Source organism: Uranotaenia lowii, chromosome 3, assembly GCF_029784155.1.
Source record: "Uranotaenia lowii strain MFRU-FL chromosome 3, ASM2978415v1, whole genome shotgun sequence".
NCBI classification, from domain to species: domain Eukaryota; kingdom Metazoa; phylum Arthropoda; class Insecta; order Diptera; family Culicidae; genus Uranotaenia; species Uranotaenia lowii.
The window spans coordinates 80,208,650-80,225,095 of record NC_073693.1 but is presented as its reverse complement, the minus strand read 5'-3'; positions in this window follow the sequence as shown (position 1 = coordinate 80,225,095).

Genomic DNA, 16,446 nt, shown 5'->3' with positions numbered 1-16,446 from the left:
CCGGCCCTATGTGTTTTGAAAAATTCCGTAAATTTCCAAATGGATGTTTTTTTTTTGTAACCGAGAATTCACATTTTAAATCATGTTAAAATATTTTTTTTTTTGGAAATTCTAGATATTAAAGAAAGTAGATTCCTAAAATAACCCATTAATTGTAAATGTAGCAATGAAATGTAAATAAAGATGATTGTAAATTTTTAAGTTGGTAAGTTTTGAGTATAACCTTTCATCCGTCATTGAATCAACGATTCAAACTTTAACTAGGTATTCTTATTTCAGGGAGAAAATACTTTTAAAAATATAAATTCTTCAATTTTTAAAAGTATGAATAGAAACGACTGTTTATGACATCATTCAAGAAAGTCTTTGAGTAAGTATCTCATATCAAAATTTTTAACTGATTTAACAGCTTCGCGAAAAAAATTTACTCATGCTTTAAGAAAGATCCAAGATTCAATTAAGATTGAATCTCCTTTGAAATTTTGCCAAAACTTCCGTTTTTAGTAGATCTGAAAAAAAAAAAAATAAAAAAAAAACTTTTATGACTTTTCTCACAGAAGTCTTAATTACTCTTGGTCATCGGGAAAGTTTATCATCGAGTTAAAATTTTGAGTAAAAAAGTGTGCAAATTTATTCAAAGAATTTCATCAATTTTTAAAGATATCTCGAAATCAAAATCTGATTAATAAAACTCAGCGCTCCAAAATTATTCAAATTAAGCTCTTTATTTCTATGCACTTCGATATAATTTTATTTTTGTGGCCTTGTGTTATTAAAATATTTCTAATTAATTTTTAATCGTGGATAATTTCTGACCTGATCTGATGTAGATTCAGATTTAATTTTCTTTTAATTTGGTGTAATTTTTCATGTGTTCTTTTTATATGCACGCATTTTTGTGGCTGAAGCTTAACAATCTGTTTTTATTTGAGATTTTAAATCACATTCTGCTGGTGTTTCGGAAACATTGATTGAAAATTTATAATCATGGTTGCTGTAAATTCATTTTCAAGCAATTTCTTAGTTCAGAATAAGAAACATAATTTAGAATGATCTTTTTATAACTCACTGGAAATAATATTGATTTGAAGTTTTGCTTCTGATTTATTTTGTGGTTTGAGTTTGTGTGATGGCCCGGAGAAAGAAATTGGTTTTAGAATTAAATTTTCTTATTTTTTTGTGCATTTTTGGTATTGTTATTATTTCTAGCTGAAGACTTTCATGGACGCGTCCTTCACACTGGGCCGGTTGGAGCATATTTTTGAGAATTAAACATTTGAGAAGGTTTCGAAACCAATACGGAACAAATTGATCTGAGTAAGGTAGCAAAACAGTTTGGTTTTCGGAATCCTTTTTTTTCTTGGCGCTATTTTTAGCGGAACTTATGTGCCCATTTTTCTCGACCTCTAAATATCGGGTATTTTTTTCCAAAACGTTTGTTACTCGAGCCTGTCATCAAAAATTTTCGAGTTTTCCTTCAAGTGGTTAATGAGAAGCCGCATAAACATTGAAAACGATTGAAATTTCCGAAAATTTTGTGAGTTATGGACTGTTTTCTGAAAAAAGAAAATAACATCAAAGGTTACATCCTTCAAGTTTTGTTTGTTTGGTTTACTATTATCGTTTGCTGTGAATCATCAAAAAGGTATGATTAAAAAAATGAGGTTCAATATCTTCTGAAATTAATCCTATTTTTATTAAATTTCTTGATTAATTGTGAACTAAAATTATGCCGAAATCATGATCGTTTTCAAATTTTTCCATATAACATAAAAATAAGTATTCTGAAAGTAGATGAATTTAATATAATGTGAGCTGTCTCAACTGTTAGTTCGTTCAAATAAGAGCGAAATATTTGATCCACTCACCAAAAGTTTACAAACGAATTGGCTTATCCCGACACTGTCAAACCCCTGTTGGCATCCCTGCTACAAGGACCAGGACATTAGCCAAGGGAACCACTATTGTATGTGATTCCTTTCCCGCAAAAGTGCCAAGGGAATCCATCAGGGTGGGTTTTGGGTCAAAACGAAGGGGGGCAACCGGGCTCACTTGCTACTATTCGTGTTCGCGGGTGTGTAATTAAACTCATTAAAATCATTATCGTTTCTTAACTTTACCGCTGCAACGTTGCTTTTTTGCTTTCCACATTTTCAATTCGAAACGTGTAGTATCGCATCTACTATTATTGTAAATTATACGATCGCACATACATACACATACACACACAAACATACACGCGAACCCAGAAGTGCATTACATTCGCACATTTGTGGCTTTTGCAGAATCGGGCTCAGACAGGCTGACGCTGACGGTTTTCTGCGATGGATATGATTGGCTGGCTACATTTCCCGATGACTATTACGGCACAAATGCTATCGGCATGAAATTGACGGTTATTTGAAGGGTATTGAAAGTAATCAAATGCACTGATTCAAGTAATTAGTTCGGCAAATAAGCACGCGGAGATTTGTTTTCCGTTTCGTGAAAAGTAGAGTTCTAAATTTAAAAAACATAAACATTTGGAAAACATTGGAACAAAGGGAAGTCTCATTAAGGAATTCCAGCATTTTTAATTGAGAAAGTATCTTTAATCATTCCATGGACGAGCGACACATCCATGAATATGTTGTTCACAATCAAAGCGTAATGAATCCGACAAACAATTTGAAGAAATTGGCCTTATTTGGGGATCCTGTAATTATTTTCGTTTCAGCTTCCTCGTGGAAGGGGGCCCACCGGAATTGCTTTTCATTAGATTTACCGACTACCTCAAGAGAATGATGGGCCCCACCATTCAGTCGTCAGTGTTTCAATTCGAGCATTTGCTTCTTTCAGAATTTTTCGCTTGGCTTATCGTCCTATAACATCATCTTCGTCGTCATTATCTTATGAGTGGAAAGGGAACGACGAAGCAAGCTCTAGTCAGAAGTACGATTTTATTGAGATGAAAGAAAAACTCTGATGCGAATAATTTGAAGTACCTACTTGCAATTATGGCCCCAGGGTTACTCATTAGGCGCAACTTTGTAATCATCGTACCAATTTAGGGGGCACGGGACGTGTCATCTTTTGGTTTCAGCAATTCATAGAATATTATGGCGATAAAGCTTCGGAATATAATCCTATTTATATATTTATTTAATATTTTCTTTTTTATTTAACTAGAGTTTGAAGTTAAATATGCAGAATCTGTTATGAATTCATCACTCTAGTTCAGAGTTCTTTGGTGGGAATAAATTTAAGAATGGGTTTGATCATCGATTTACAAGTGTTTTATCAGGGATATAAATTCACAAAGCTACTCAGCTAATGCTTAAAATTGTCAAAATGTTTAAGTTCACAGCTATTTGTTAATATTTCGTTATTTCAATTTGTTTTTTGAGTCTGCTTCATATACACTGCCGGCCAAAAGTTTGAATCACCCGCTAAAAAACATGCAAATTTTGATCGTTCATATCTGAGCTGTTTTAGAACATATCGCAAATCTTCTGATCTCATTTGAAAGATAACGAGCAATAGCTATTTTAGAAGTATTTTGCCCAGAAATAATGTTTGAGTTTTGTACCTTAAACTTAACCTCAAATTAGAACATTTTTGAAAAATCGACAAAACTAAAACATTATTTCTGGGCAAGATACCTCCGAAATAGCTGTTGCTCATTATCTTTCAAATAAGATCAGAAGATTTGCAATATGTCCTAAGACAGCTGAGATATGAACGTTCAAAATTTGCATGATTTTTTAACCGGATGATCCCAAACTTTTGGCCGGCAGTGTAAATCTCTTTTTGTGTGAAAAAAAAAATTGTCACTTAAGTGCTGCCTTTCAAACCAAATCGACATTGTTTGGTATCATTTGTTTCAGTTCGTTCGTAAGAAATATATTCAATTTAGGACGAAGGGTCCTCAAAAAGGTGTCTTAAAGTTGTCAATGCTGGCGGTTAAAATCGTTAAGTTCTTTTAATTTCTTCAGATCACAACAAAGCTTATAGAGACTTAGATAAACTATCGCAATAACTTTTATCGATATTTTCTCACTATTTCACGGTGTCTCTGATGGAACGATTTTGTTTGTCGAAAATAAGCAGTGCTTATTTTTGCACCATTCAAAAGCTGGGACTTTCCGCTTTCATTTGAGCCCAAATTTTAAATAAACCATTTTTTTTTAAGATTTTCAACCTTTTTAATGGTTTTTTTTCACTAACAAAATCATACTAATCATTGTGAAAACGGTCGTCTTACCTTTAGTGTTAATCCAACTCCATATGTTAAAAGCATTATTTAAAAGGAAATTTCCCTGGCTACAATTTTAAAGAATACATCAAAGTGATACAAATTGAAAGAAAAGAGTTCGAATGTCACAAACAGAGTGATTATTATTTCATTTTAAAAATCGTATAAAACTTCTCATCACTGATTGAACCAAGACCAGATATAGTATTCTACGAGCTTAGTTATTGATAACCAAGTGTATAAATGTTCAAAATGGTTTGTTTACTTTAAAAAATCAATCTTTTACATAAATTCGATCAGGATTTTCTGAAGTAATGAGCATTTATGGGGTTTTATTATTCTGGAAAAAATATCAAATTATTTTTGTGTCACTCCGATTTTTCCAAAAATCCCGATGTGGGGAATAAATAAAGTTAAAGTCATTTTAAATAAAAATAAAATACATGATTTGAAAATTCAAACAGTTTAAAGAGCAAAAGCCTTACAAGAGAAGATGGGAGTAGTATTTCCTGTTGTTTAAGATTTTTTTTCAAATGTTTGATGTAAATTTTATGGTTTTTTTTATTTGTGCAATGTAGATTGTATACAAGTTTGTTGCATGCCAGAATTTGTTCAATTTTTTTACAATTTCTTGAAAATTTTATATATTTTTTATTATGAACTCTCCTTCCTCCTCGTGACATTTGAATTCCAAGTGACAAAAGATAGATTTCAAATTTGTTCCGACCATACATTAAAAAAATGGCAACTGCTTTACTTGAAAATTTTGTTACCCATTTCATACTTTCACCAATGTAGTATTTTGAATATGTGCATAAACTGGGCAAATAAATGTAGTAAAAATTATTTAAAGAATTTCAAGCCACTGCTTTAAATCATGTTCATGACACTATGTTTTATTTTGTTTTCATAGAAGTAAGAAAATAACATTTCAGGGGAAAGCCAAAAATGCCGAAATCCACAGACAAATGTTTGAAGTATTCCATACTATCAGGTACAAACCCATGTTTTTTTAAATTTTATCTAAGAAATTTAAAAAAAATCATTAATTTGAACAAATGCAAAATGACAACTTAAAGTGATCTCAGAGATAATTTTCAGAAAATAGTATTACATCAAATCAACCACTTAAAATTGTTGAAAACAAAGTTGAGATGTTGTAATCTTTTTTTTTCTTTTTATCGAAGTAATATCGTATCGAATCGAAAAAAAAGTCAATGAAAGACATTAGGCTCAGTTCGTATACTTTTGATAAAAATTATCAATCTTTAATTTTTGCTTGAAAACTTTAATTCCACCACATTTTTACATACACGATGCCTCTAAAAACACTAATTTATGCAATCAAACAAAAGAAATCGGTGATTTTTTTTTTATTTTATATATGACACTATATCATCCTTGTGATATCCGTCTAGGGTTTTACAATCAATTCAAAGTAAAAGTATGAAAACCTCCATAAATCATCAAAAAAGATGAAAGATTTTCAACATAGATGTTTGGTTTCAAAATCCAGGAGAACAATTTAAAACTTGGGCTAAAATGTTAGAAGTAAGTCTTCTTCGTTTTCCTAGTCGTAAATATTTGTTCATGAAGTTCTCGCACTAACTCAGCTCAAAATTTTATGAAACAAAATTATCAAAAAAAGTGGGAAACATTTTTTCCAGAATAAAACCCTACAAATTCTCTTTACTCCAGATTATCCTGAGCATGAAAGATGAGCGGTTTATTTTTTAAAGTAAATAAACAATCCTTGGCTCTACAATCAATAACTAAGTTCGTAGAAAACAACTACTGGTCTTGGTATAATCAGTGATGAGATATTTGATTAGATTTTTCAAATGAAAGAATAATCACTCTGTTTGTGACATTCTTACTCTATTCTCTAAATTTGTATTACTTTGATGTATTCTTTAAAATTGTAGCCAGAGAAATTTCTTATTCAATAATGTTATTGACATTTAGAGTTGGACTCACGCTAAAGGTGCGATGCTTATTTTCGAAAAATAAAGTTTTCTCCCAGAGGTACCGTGTATTCATTGTTAACTTTTTTTTTTCTTTTCAATTAAACTTCGGAGATTGCTGCTAAACACAACTGAGTTCTTTTTGCAACATATTAAAAAACATCGCTACATCTTTTGAACATATATAGTGATGTCGAAAACATTAAAAACAAAAAGTTTCTCGAAAACGGGCAAAGTCCCAGAGAATCTGTTTCCGGTGAAATTTTTTCACATAACACCAGATCTTGACGTTTATTGCAGTTTCAATTTATTTGGTTTCAAAATTAATTTATCTGCCTTCCAGATTTCATTTGCTCACCGCTTAAATGAGGAGGAACAAGGAAAAAAAATTTTTTGGACATATTTGAGCGGCTTTATCTTTTGGTCAATCCGTCAATTCTTTCAAATCTAGAATTCTTATCGATAAAGGCATTCAAATTCGAATTCACGGTGATTTCTTCTCCTCAAAATTTAAAAATCCTATCTTTGAGTAGTTTGAGGCATCTCTCAATTAAGTTCGATTGAGCTGGAATTTTACACAGGGTGTTGGTTTGAGCCAATCCACAAAATGTATTTGGTCGCTTTTCGAAATTTGACATGACCATTCCCGTTGCGTAAAGTATACAATTTTTATCATGAACACAACACAGAAAAAAAAATATTTTTTTCCTACAGGGGCATTTAACTATTTTTACGAAAATCTATGTTTTTTATGGAAAAAGTTTTTTTTTTCATTTGAAACTTGAAGATCTTAACAACGTTTTAGCACGCTACACTTTTAGTTCTACTGAAATTTCTTAGAAATAAATGGCAATGTTTTAATTCCGTTGATTTGAAGTTTAACTAGAAGATAAAACCGTAATAAATATGTTTGATGAAATCCATAAGGAAAATGTTCAGCTTTTTCAGTCAATTCACGGTTCCAAAACACTTTCTCTTCTTATTCCGACGTTTCTTTCTGTATTTGAACTTTTTCAAAGAAATCTACAACAAACATTAAAAACTCTTAATGATCTAATTGACAATATAAAACAGTAGAAAACTTACAGAAAACTGTGTTTCTGCATCTGGAGGATTAATTACAATGAAACTCGCATATGCTAATTGGACACTTTTTTACCATTAAAACGCTGGAAGATATTAAATGGAAAAAATAGCGGAATTTGTTTTTTTTTATTATCTTCTAGTTTATTAAGTGTAAGCTTTTATAAAAATTGTTGTAAACAAGGCCGGGCGAACGAAGAAGGGGGGAGGGGGTTAGGAGTTCAACCCATCTCCCCTTCCATGGAGATTTTTCCAAGAGAAATTTTCAGTAACGGATAAAAACTTGATCCTTAAAGCTGTTTTAGACTAAATGTTAACAAGCAAGTTAAAAATTTGGCTCGCCTCTACGTCAAAATTTCGTTTAAAATCACTTGAGGCTTGAGACATTTCATTTCACGACACTGCATGTCGTTCTCGAAATGAAATTTATTTTTGATTGAAAACCTTTAATATTGAAAACTTAAACATGAAATACATAAAACCCAACCTTTTTTTACAATGGGTTTTTAAAGCAGTGTAATTAAGAGTTTGAAACTAATAATTTCTTCAAACTTAGTTCATTGAATACTTAGTTTATACATCAACAAGTTGGAGGCTCTAACAGATGTTTATCACAAACGATGTTCATCAGAATAAGCAAAACATAAATCTAAAACCAAGTATCTTCTTCCTTAATACTAAAAAGTTTGATTCGCAAAAAATCTTTATGTCATTAAAAATATTTTGCTTGAATGAAATATTATTCAACAAACCAATATCTTTCAGCCTCCACATATTTTATTTTGTGTTACTTGTTTTTTTAATGCTCAACACCACTTCCAAAAAGATTTTTATTATTTACACAAGGCCACAAAATTGCCATTCCTTCGAGGTGCAAAAAATTGAAAGCTAATTTAGACTAACTTGGCAGCCCTGAAAACGAATATGAATTTTTTCTATCAGCTTCTAACTTTGAAAAATAAATTTAAATCATTTTAAAAAATTCCTACACTTTTTGGAAAAGTATTTAGTACAAAAACATAATATTTTATGTTGAAAACGCAGGTTTCAGTGGTGGAATAGAGTTAACCTTTGTTCGTTTTGTTCGTCAAGTCCTTAAATAACTACTTATAACATAACCGATAGCTATTTAAATTATTCACTAAAGTTCATCAGAAAACTACCCAAGCAACCAAAAGTTTCGTTAAAAATGTCGAACACAGCTTAATCAGCATAATCAATGTGCTGGAATTCCTTTTATTCAGCCCAAAATTTAAGTTCTTATTGAAACTTTAAAGTTCCATAACAGATTTGAACGGCCTTCTATTCAGCCTACAAGTAAACGTTTAATCAGCGAAAACAAAAAAAAATTATTCTCCTCTCCTCTCTTCACTTTGGTAACCACCAGCCCCATGTGATGCCCGGTTTCTCGGCATCCATCTTTATTCCTCGCATCCATCACCTCCCTCAATTGATCTTATTTAATTGCTTTTTTTTTAACTTTGTTCGATACATGCCAGCACGCACGCCAGTTCTGCTACACAATTATTTTATTCGCTTACTTAAGCAATCAAACAACCTAATGGAAAAAATTAGTCCTGGAACCAGATTTGAACCCGATCCTCCGAGATGATAGCCAAACACGCTGCCACGACGCCACGCCTAGATGTTGCCTTACCGGCAGCTAAAATTCGAAGTGGTTATAAGCTTCCTCGAATACCTGGAAGGGCAGCCAGCGACCACCAGCAAATACGGATGTTGATTATTACTAAGAAACATTACGAAACGGCGTATAAATCAATCAACCGTTAAAATAATATCGGTTTAGAAAAAATGGAATTCCATGTTTATAGCTGTTAATCATAAAATTACACAAATCCTTGAGTTTATCTTGATATTTAATTAATGAATTGCTTCAACTGACTTTCAATGTGTGATAAATTCGTGGTAAGTAAGTACAGTTTGACGAAATTTTATAAAGTCAAAATATTTACTCTTTTTAAAAAAACAATCATTGGCGAGTTAGCTTCAAGTTGTTCTGAGTTGAAGTTTCAATATAAATTATACATTTTAACAATTTCCAAGCTCCAAAAAATGATTTATTTATTATATGCCCTTTTGTGATGTTTGTTCACATTTCATATTCATGAAATGGCGGACATGTCTCAAAAAGGGCTATTTGAGGAACTATTTGGTACTTCGAGTCCATAGAAGGCTATTTGAGACCCAATTTGTAACTTTTATTCTGAATGGTGCGATTGACATGTCACAAAAAACGCTTTTTGAGAATCTTCTTGGAATTTGAAGTTCACAGAAGGCTATTTGAGGAACTTCTTGGAACTTGAAGTTCACAGAAGGCTATTTGAGACCTAATTTGTAACTTTTATACTGTGTGGGAGCAATTGACATGTCACAAAAATGGCTATTTGAGGAACTTCTTGGAACTTCAAGTCCAAAGAAGGCTATTTGAGGAACATTTTGTAACTTTCATGCTCACATTTGAGAAAATTCGGTACCAATTCCCTTTGGAACCTTTGTTTGTAATATTCGGAGCTAACCACCCAGAATATCTGACAACACTGGTGACTTACCACGAACCTAAGTTGAGTTGTTTTGCTTCACAGTGTTATGATGTAAACATTTGTACCGTGTTTACCATCATCAGCTGTCATCATCAATCATCATCGCTATTGTTTCACCCAGCAAACATTTATGAAGGTATAACACAGGAACAACAGAATTATTCAAACCAATATACCAGATGAAAAGATTGTATTAAACTTACCAAAATAGCATATAGCTACAAGATTGGAGGCGATATATCTACAATGACAAGATTCCAACGATTTGATTTTCCCACAAAAAGTAAAATAAACGAAAAAAATTTCCCCGACCGAGATTTGAACTCCAGACCTCCGAGTTGGCTGTCCGAAATCTTACCGCGATGCCAACTCATCAGTTGATTTGATCCACGCTATAGCTTTATCGGTGAGATTCTCTTTTTATGAGAGGAGACCGGGAAGAGTGTTAATTGAAGGACCGCCCATTTATCGTTAATCAGTTCACTCAAATCGTAAATGTTATTATCGACGTTTTGGGGACATATTCACGAACTGACTAAACAGCTATCCGATTCAACTTTTTTCAGGCAGAGCTTGTCGTAAATGAATGATGGAAAATCACTCAATACCAACGTGTTTACGATGGTTAATGGAAATGTCTTAATATTCGAATTGGATTATCATTTCTATTACGATTTCATGGTAGCTGGGCAATTGCGAATTGACTCAAAGCATGCGGAACCAAAACAAACTGTTTTGATTTCGCCGACGGAGCGGCAGATTTCTGCTGATTGTTCCGAAAACCGTAAGTATCAACATTTTAAATAAAAAATTTGAATCAATTATCAGATTTTTTCAAGATTTTGTTATTATGATATTTTAAGTTCTGCCGGAAAAATAAAGAAGTTTTCTAGTTGCTTACTTTTCTACTTTCAAAGAATTTTTAAAGAAGTTTTATACCAAATTTAAATAAAGTTAATTTTAATGACATAAATCTAAACGTTTTGAAGGTTTCACCAAATTTTATAATATAAATCAAGTTTTTTTAAAGTTTCTGCAGTAATGCCAGGAATGCTTATAAAGATATCTTTCTTAATTTGGAAAACCTGTAGAACCTTACTTTTTTCAATGGTTCAACATCATCAGAAAAATATAGTTCCTTATTTGAATGAAGTATAGTAAACAAATTCAGAACAAGATGTTTATAATCAATGAAGATTTGTCAATAAATCAATTATTATTGATTGATTTCACTTAAAACTAACACATTTTTAAACTTACACATTTTAAAACTTATAGACTTCATATTACCAAAACAAAAGGTTAAATACCAAATTTGACAAAAGGTACCACATCAACATTTTAACATTTTTTATCTTTATAAGTGACACGTTAAACCTATGAGGCTATTAGTGTTTTCATTTGAATATGGACGTGTTTATTGAAAAAAAGTTTTATAAGAAAACCATATTTTCTAGCTTCTGTTTTCCAGGACCAAATACTTCAATTGAAAGGGACGAAATCTTCATAACTTGAGATTTTAAACTTTAAATTCATCGGTTGAAAATTTATAATCTATTCATTAAATTGTATTAGGCATTCAATCTTTTTTTTCGTTTTGATCATGATCTTTGAATTTATCTTCAAAACGTTTGGAAAAGTTGCTACTTTTTAAGCTAAAGTTTAATGCGCAAAGATAATTTAATACGCATTTTCTATGTGATTTCAATATTTACAAAAAAAAACTGAAATTCCTAATATTTATTTTTTTTTTTATCAGTTTCTTATTGATCATTCGCGATGTGCCATGAAGCTCATGGCATTATAATTGAACATGATGTATTATAAATAGGTATAACTATAACTATAACTATAACTATAACTATAACTATAACTATAACTATAACTATAACTATAACTATAACTATAACTATAACTATAACTATAACTATAACTATAACTATAACTATAACTATAACTATAACTATAACTATAACTATAACTATAACTATAACTATAACTATAACTATAACTATAACTATAACTATAACTATAACTATAACTATAACTATAACTATAACTATAACTATAACTATAACTATAACTATAACTAAAACTATAACTATAACTATAACGATAACTATAACTATAACTATAACTGTAACTATGACTATAACTATCACTATAACTATAACTATAATTATATTTGTTTGTGTTTTTTTTTGTTTGATGCTTTAAATATTCTGTTCATTCGTTTCTTCTATATTAAATATAACTTTTATTTTGAACATAAAAAATAAACTTTTTTGCCTTTTACTTTGATAACTGGAACAATTTTATTGTAGAATAAGATTTTATCTCTCACAACTCGCTGTTTTCTTTAATTAAAAATGCCATAGTGGAATTTTGCAATCAATTCTTCAATTAATTATGAAGTATTGAAATTCAAATTACGATGAATAATTAATAACAAATATTATTGTTTTCCTCACAAATTTTAATCATGTATAGCTTTTTAACCTTTTTTAACATTTTCTTGCAGAATTCATTTTTTTTTCAAATCTGTGGTTCAAAAATATTTTCTCTAAATTTGAAAGTTTGTCTGATTAGAATTACATATTTTAAGTTCAGATTAAAGAACATCATTTAAAAAAAAATCATTAACTTACTGGAAAAAGCATTGATTCTTATTTTTTCTATGATTTGCCTCAAACATTTTTGATGTAATGTATCAGTAGAATTTTTAATTTTCCGAGTTCGTGTGATTATTATTAGTTACTCACAATCATTTGAATGTGTTTAATGGCAATCAAAAAATTTAAAAAAAAACATAATTTCCGAAAACAGTGGATTGCAAGAAAACATTTACTGAAACAACTGGAAAAACATAACTTGCATTCATGGAAAATCATGGCACTTACCGAAAATCTTTCGAATGAGCTCAAGATTTGAAGAAATATATAAAAATTGCACTTGGATCAGTATCTGAGACTTTGGTTGTGATTTGAAAAAAATTTGAAGTGATAGAAGTCTTAACACCAGCGTACAGACAATATCATGACATTAATTTGAGAACCGTTGGTCTTTAATTAAATGTTTTTCAAAGAACAGGTAACGGTAAAAGTAAAATAAAAATGTTTTTTCATAGAAAGATATTCGATTGTTTTAAATTATTTTGCTTATAAAATTAAACTGTGTCTTTAACCTATTATAGCCAATGATGGATAAAAATCTTAAACCAAAAATGAAAATCAGAACTTTATTTAAATTCTGCCTTTTTTAAGCGATATTAAATAAAATATAAACAACCATATTTTATACTATTTTGTTCAATAAAGAAGTTGGGAAAAAAGTAATTGAAAAGAAAAAATGAATAAAAAGATTAAAATTCTTTGTATTTGTTTAGTTCAGTGGTTTTCAAACTTTTTTCACCGACCGCCCACTTTTTCAAAATTTGCAAGCTCAATGCCCCCCTGGGCAAATTTTTAGAAAATCTAAAAAAAAAATATAATCTGGATCGTTGTTAACACGTTTGTCGCCATGGGACCCATAAACGGGTCTTATTTACGCAAGATAGCCGCTCAGTTTAGCCACGCGTTGTAAATCTGGAGCTCTCTTGCTTTACTTTAACTCTCCGAGATTTATTTTGGGCGATGAACTTGTTAAACCATTAGCTTTTGGCTTTATGTTGTTGTGGAACTTAACACAAAATTCATTCAAATTTATATGAGCCCCTCAGAGGCAAAGGAGTAGGGTATATTATAAGTTTAGAAAAAGTCGATTTTGATTTAAAAATGTCAGACGATGCTTCATATTTCAAACTATGTTTCGTTATTTTTCAGATTTTTTAGAATTTAATATTTTGTTCGAAGGAAAAACGCAAATTTTCGAAAAGTTTATGGAAAATTACCAAACATAACATCTTAAAACCGCGTTTTCTCGAAATGAACTTTTTTGCACTTATACCTTTTCGGCTCCCAGTTACGGTTTGCCAGATTTTTCGGTTTTATTTGTGTTTTCCCGGATATTTCATATAAAATTTGGGAACAGTCCGGTCCGATCCGGCTGCCTGGATTACATTAAAATATACCCGGATTTTGTCCGGATCTATTCAAAATTTTTTGGCAAATCAAACAAAAAAAAACCAATTGTGATGTAAAAATTTTTCATTTAAGCCTTCAAAACGATATTTTTTAGCATGTTTTATAAAATAATCATGAAAGTTTTTTTTTTTAATCTGTCTATGAAATTTGATAAAAATTAATTTTTTTCATTTTTTTCTTGATTTTTATTGAGTGATTTCTGGGTTTTGAAAAAGTTAGCCGGATATTGCCAGGATTTAGGTCGACAATTTTGAAATCAAATGCCCGGATTTTGCAAGGTTTTAAAATGAATTTTCCGGCCAGGATACGTATCGAAAAATTGCCTCAAACCTCCAGTAAACACTTCACTCTATGTAAAATTTCCTGGACAAATACTTAAACTGATTGATAAGTTTGTTTTGATATCAAATCTTATCTTGCATATCTATCTAATCAAACTTTAGTTTTGGTAAACAAAAATCTATATTCAATTCTATATTAATTTATATTATTGAATACAAATGAATTACTGTCAAGCCGGTGAAATAACGTAAAAAATAGAATTATTTCTTGTTATCTGAATTTGAATCCTGTTCGAAGTTAGGCAGCATTAACGGGTCTTAAAATTCATTTTAGGTTCTTATAAATGAATTCTTGCAATGTTTGTAATAACCGAAGAGGTTAGAACTGTATCAATGGCAAAGAGCACAATAGATTTTTTGAACCAATTGAAATAAAGATGAACAAATAAGAACTTAAAATAAAAAAGCACTAACTTAAAAAAATTCTTCCAAATTTTCTTTCCAACAAATCTATCACCAAATCACAGATTAGGTCTTTTTACACAGATTTTTCGATTTTTTTTTCTGTTTAGCAGATTTTTTGAGACTTTACATTTTGAAGATTATCTAGCATTGCCATCAAAAACTAATCTTTTTCAGTATAATCCAAAATAATCTTACAAAACAAGATCAAAACGCAAAAATACAAAATCTGTGACAATTTAAAAAAAAAACCTTTAGATACATTTTAAGGAAAAAACTATTAAGATTCAGGAACAAAATTTAGCTTGCAGCTCTGTGAAATTATAGATATTTCAGTTTTGAACCTGATGTTAAGTTCTGTAACGTAATTTCATTGTTTTGCATCGAACCTACTCGTTGTTATTCCAAACATACGTTCTTCTGGTGAAATTGTGAATTAGGACCTCATAGCCCCCCTGAGCCTTTCCAACGCCCCCCAAATTTTAAAATTGAGCTCAACGCCCCCCTGGAAGCTCTCAACGCCCCCAAGGGGGCGGTAGGGACCACTTTGAAAACCACTGGTTTAGTTGATCTCACATGGTCCTTTGTTTTCATATTGAAGTGAACATAAATTCAGAAAATAATCAATTTCTTTGATTTAACTAGAAACGCTTGAAAAAAACTAAATCATAAAATCGCATAAATGGTTCTCATGTACGAGGTTAATGGTTTTCAAGGAGTTTGTAAATTTAACTAACTGTAGGGAGCTAAAACCACGTTTCAAAACAATCAATTCAGCTCGATCGTTGCGAAGAAAACATTTTTAGCGGCAATAATTGAATTGCAGAAGTCTAATAGCCTGCAACATAAAATCAGGGAATGAAAAAAATATAAATTTTTTTATATAAGTTTGTTAAAAAAATCCTGCACATATTTTGCTGCAATTTTTGTAATAAATTCTAAGCAGAATACTCAAAATATGCTTCAATCTTTACATGAAAATCACAATTATTCAAAATAAAATCAAAACAACTCAAACAAGAATTGAATTTTAAACAACCACTGAGAATCCATTTGGAAAAGTTTCTCTGTAAAATTTCATCCACCGAACACAAAACCCAAATTTCGTCTAAAAATCAGATAATTAAAAAAAAATTAAGAAGTGAGGTCCTTGGAGCCAAAGGGGTATAATAAGTGCATGAAAGTTTATTTCGAGAAAACACGTTTTCAAATTGTTGAATTTGGCTATTTAAATTAAACTCTAAAATTCTGAAAATATCCTCAAATGTAGTTTGAAATATGAAGAATTGTTTGGCGTCTACTAAAAATAGACCTTTTTGTCACTTAAACCTCTTAGGTTCTGAGGGCCTCAACTGTAAACTGTCTTTTAGCTCAGCGCCATCAGGTTTAAGCTTGGTTTTTAAGTAGAAATTCTGGTAGATATTGTATTTTAAGGTTATTCGTGAAGATCGATATTGAACTATTGAAGTTTATCCGTTATTTTCACGTTCATCATTTTTTGAAAAATTAAATGTTCCGATGAAGAGATATCATTTTCACTTCGATATTTTTGTTTTCATTCTCATTCGACAGTATGTTCTTTCACCAATGTTTGGAACAGTGCCAAACCACGTAGCTTTCCACAAACAGCACGCAAAGGAATGACATAAATTGTACCCTTCCCTCAAAAAGTGCCCAGTTTTGCGTAGTTGGAAGGAGAATAAAATATTGCAGAAGACAATGGTTACGATAATGATAATGCAATTTGACGGGATTTAATGGCTCTCGTGGTTTGAGGAG